Raw genomic sequence first — 4,899 nt, 5'->3', positions numbered from 1 at the left:
AAACTCCACCATTGAAAATACAAAAGTGATAATGGTGATCATTGGCTTCGGCCCCAGAGAGGGAACCAGAAGAACCAAGATCAAAAGTATGATCAAGTTTGTAAAAGTCTATAGCAAAAGGTCCTATTTGTAGAAAACTAGTAACCTAGGGTTTACAGAAATGAGTAAATGGCAGAAATCCACTTTCAGGGCCCACTTGGTGTGTGCTTAGGCTGAGCATTGAAGCTTCCATGTGTAGAGACTTTTCTTGTGCTGGAAAGCCTGGAAAGCCCTGGATGTCTACTTTCCAACGCAATTGAAAGCGCGCCATTTTGAGTTTTGTAGCTCCAGAAAATCCACTTGGAGGTCAGATTTAACTCCAGACAGCAGCGTAGAACTGGCGTTCAACGCCCTTTTACATCATCTAAACTCGGCCAAAGTATAAACTATTATATATTGCTGGAAAGCCCTGGATGTCTACTTTCCAACGCAATTGAAAGCGCGCCATTTTGAGTTTTGTAGCTCCAGAAAATCCACTTTTAGTGCAGGGAGGTCAGAATCCAACAACATCAGCAGTCCTTCTTCAACCTCTGAATCTGATTTTTGCTCAAGTCCCTCAATTTCAGCCAGAAAATACCTGAAATCATAGAAAAGCACACAAACTCATAGTAAAGTCCAGAAATGTGAATTTAACATAAAAAATAATGAAAACATCCCTAAAAGTAACTAGATTCTGCTAAAAACATACTAAAAACAATGCCAAAAAGCGTATAAATTATCCGCTCATCAAGTTCATCAACATAAAAGTAGAGAATTGCAAGAATTAAATGCTAAATTAGAGAGAGGAGATGTAGAAGAACAAGAATTACAAAAGGAAAAGTAAATCAAAGCATGAAATTAACCTAGATCTAAGAAATCCTAATCTACCTCTAACCTAATTCTAGAGAGAAAAGAGAGCTTCTCTCTCTAGAAACTAACTTTCCCTCCAAAAACTAAATTAAAACTAAACTAAGAATAGTTGGTAACTAGATTGTTGATCCCTTTTCAATCCTTGGGTTAAATAGCATCAGAAATGAGTTGGATTTGGGCCTGGGAAGCCCAGAAATCGCCCCAGCGGATTGTGTTTAAGTGAGTCACGTGCGAGCACCGACGCGTACGCGTGGGTCACGCATACGCGTTGCTTGACAAATTGTTATCCACGCGTATGCATCATGTATGCGTTCGTGTCGCCTTGCGACTTCACAATCCACGCGTGCGCGTGCGCGTCGATCTCAGCATCCCAAATCCTTGTTTCTTCATGAGTTCTCCACTTGCATGCTTTTTCTCTCCACCCTTTTCATCCATTCCTAGCCTTTCCAATCTGAATTCACTAACAAACATATCAAGGCATCTAGTGGAATCGAAGGTGAATCAAAATTAGCAATTAAGGGCCTAAAAAGTATGTTTTTACACTTAAGCACAAATTAGGAGACAATCATGAAACCATGCTATTTCATTGAATAAATATGGGTAAAAGGTCATAAAATCCTCTAAATTAAGCACAAGATAAACCCTAAAAATGGGGTTTATCAACAACACTTTATTTTTTTAATGTTTGCATTGACTTTGTTAGTGTTGTGTTTATAAAAGAAATTAATACCACAGCTTACAATCTATAGAAATATTAAGTATTATATAACTTTAAATTGCACTAGAAATTCATTAAAAATTTAAAATATACTATTGCAAATATCAAAATAGAAAAGTATTGTGTGTATTATTGTCTAATGTCAAGACTAGAGAGCAGCCGTTGCAATTTACCCTTTTCCTATTTAGAATAAATTATCATTTTTAATTATAAAAGATCTAAGTGCTGATAATTTAATGCAGTGTGGACAAACCTTACATGAATTGCTTTGAAAGAAGTTTTATTTGCTGTTCTTACTCTGATGGAAAGCAACTTTGAAATTCTGCTTCTTTATGTTGTGACGTCAATGTCAATAAGTTGCCACTGGTCATGTCTAGTTTGTATCAATCAGATGCATCTTGATCTAGTTTTCTGCAATTATTGCCTAAATTTTAATTAATTTAATTGATTCATTCTATTTGAATGTTCTCGTGGATGATAGTATCCTTAAATCATCCTTTTACTAGTTGGAGTTATTGATAAATGTTGGTTTCAATGTAACCTTAGTGGCTCATGAAATGACGAGGAGAGAGATTAACTAATTTATTAAGATTCAAGGATGGCACTTGTTTATTACTTGTCAGTTAATGATAAAAAGGTCAATGTACTATAGAGAAAACACTACTTATAGATGCTATTATGATGCATATCATTTTATTGGCATAATGGTTCATACTAAAGTGACTTTGACGATTATTTTCCTTTAATATGCTGCCTTATTGCTCATGACATGGAATGTGATGAATCAGGAATCCACTATAAGTTCTGACATGGATTGTTCTTTGGTTCCTTTTATTGTGATTTATGGACTTATGATGTATGATCATGCTATCACTTCATATTTTGATGGATTTCTTATTATGCAGGGGTCTGATTTAGTCTGATTTAGATAGTTTATTAGAGTAGAATAATGTAACATCTTCAGCCAAAATAATTGCTAGCTCAACACCTCTGAAGCAGAATCAGAGGCATGAAGGTAGTGCAAGGATTATTAGAAGCATACTCTCAAACAAGGAAATGTGCCAAAGTCAGTCAGCCAGGCCTCAATCAGAGCAGGCAGTACCAACATCTGATCTACAAAAAGAAAGACAACCACCTCGTCCTGTACATGTGCAATTGATTTCGAAGTAATTTATTTTTAGAGAAATAATTTGTATTATTATGAGAGACCTAAGGCTACACTTATATACAGTAGCTATGGTATACAAAAAAAAAAGAGGGACCTAAGGCTACACTTATAAATGGTAGCCATGGTATACAATGTGGCTACGCTTTACAGGTGATGCAGTAGCGCTGAAAAGCATAGCCTATTCTGGTAAAAATGGAAGCTGAAAAGCGTAGCCTTTGGTCCTGAACAGCATCACTTGAAAAGCACACCCTATTTCCAAATGCCAAGAGTGTAGCCCTTTCAGAATAGGCAATGGCCGAATAGGAATCACCCCAAAAAGTGTAGCCGTAGCCCAGAAAGCGTAGCTGTAGCCTAAGGCATCATTTTTTCACTTTTGGCTACACTTTTCAAGTGTACCTGAATGGGTATTTGTCTTGTAGTATCAGGTTCAGGATCAGGATCAAGAAGGGCTTCTCTATCCCTATTCCTGCTCATAAACAAGAAGAAAGAAAACAAAAAGAGTAAAAGAAAGAAGCCTCTGTGTCAGAGTATAGAGAGCTTCTTGTGAGAAGCACAGATAAAGAGAAAAGAAAATAAAGGTGTCTTTTAAAAAAGAGTTTTTGAAAATAGAGAGAGGGAAATGGTTTGAAAATTTTTTGAAAAAGATGAGAGAGAAGGAGGTTAATAATTTTCGAAAAAAAGAAGAGAGAGAAAGAAGAAAAAATTTTCGAAAAAGAAGAGAAAGAAAAATTAAAGAGACACCAAACTTTTAAAATTAAAATAAAACAAACAAGTTACTAACATGATCTTGAAATTCAAAAGTTAGAAAGTCAAAAGAGAAGAAGAAGATAAGATAAGATTTGAAATTTAAGACAGGAAATTTGATTTTTGAAAAATTTTAAAATTAAAAAGAGAATGTTAAAAGAACATGTTGAAATTCAAAGATAAGATAACAAAATTGTGAAAATAAAAATAAAGATAAGATAACAAAATTGTTAAAATTTAAAGAAAAAGATAAGATAAAGATTTTAAAGATAAAGAAGATAAGAAAGTTAAATTAAATGAAAAGATTGCTAACAGGACACCAAACTTAAATTTTGAAATCAAATCTAAAAATTTTCAAAAATATGTTTTTTTTTAATATTAAAAAGAAAAGAAAAACACTATACGGACACCAAATTTAAAGATTTTGAAATTAAAGAACACAATTTTCAAAAAAATAGAGAGAGAAACAGTGAGAGACACCAAAAGTTTTTAAAATCAAACAAAGGAAAACACAAAGAAAATTTCGAACAAAAAGAAAGAAAACAAGAACAATTTTCGAAAATCAAGAAAAGACAAATCAACCAAAACCAAAAGGATATCAAACTTAAAAGTTGACACAAGACTCAAACAAAAGAAACAAGGTGACTAAAGATGAATTTTTTGAAAAAAATTTTGAAAAGAAATAACGAGGGTTTGAAAATTTCAACAAGAAAACAATTAAAGAAAAACCAATAAAAAGTACCTGATCTAAGCAGCAAGACAACCGGTAGTTTGTCAATCTCGAATAATCCCCGGCAACGGTGCCAAAAACTTGGTGCACGAAATTGAACTCGCACAATTTCACCGGCAAGTGCACCGGGTCGTCCAAGTAATACCTCAGGTGAGTGAAGGTCGATCCTACGAGGATTGTTGGATTAAGTAAGCAATGGTTATCCTGCAAATCTTAGTCAGGCGAATAGAAAGATAATGGTTGTTGTTGAATGCGCATAAACAAGAAAATAAAGAAAATAATAAAGAATTGATAAAGAAACGATAATAAGAAATTAGTTAAGGCTTTGGAGATGCTTTATCTTTCTGGATTAATACTTCTTACGGACTACTTTAACAATGAATGACTCATTCTATGGCAAAGCTGTAAGTGATTAACTCATGTCCTCTCATCAAGTCAATCTCCTCTTATTCATATCAAACGCCATTCTCAGTGGTCATTCAATATAAACGAGGGTGAAGCTCACACAATTCATTCTCCTTTGTGATCCTACTCAAAATGCCACAGATAAGGTCAGATCTTCCAGATTGAAGAATGAATCCTAGTGTTCTAGCCTTAGCACCATAGAAACCTCATCACCCATAACTAACTGGATTATATGTCACATATCCT

The 4,899-nt window shown here is 34.3% G+C and overlaps 1 long non-coding RNA gene across 1 annotated transcript in view; it reads left to right on the top strand.

The window, feature by feature from the left end:
• LOC107608374 overlaps positions 1 to 2,812 on the top strand; it is a 16,778-nt gene extending 13,966 nt beyond the window's left edge. Inside the window, exon 3 of the long non-coding RNA XR_001612838.2 lies at positions 2,525 to 2,812. This is a non-coding gene — a long non-coding RNA (uncharacterized LOC107608374). The remainder of the gene's footprint in view (positions 1 to 2,524) is intronic.

The sequence above is a fragment of the Arachis ipaensis genome, chromosome B07 (assembly GCF_000816755.2).
Source record: "Arachis ipaensis cultivar K30076 chromosome B07, Araip1.1, whole genome shotgun sequence".
Lineage (NCBI taxonomy): Eukaryota > Viridiplantae > Streptophyta > Magnoliopsida > Fabales > Fabaceae > Arachis > Arachis ipaensis.
The sequence above is the reverse complement of the archived record's forward strand: the minus strand, read 5'-3'. Positions and strand labels throughout refer to the sequence as shown.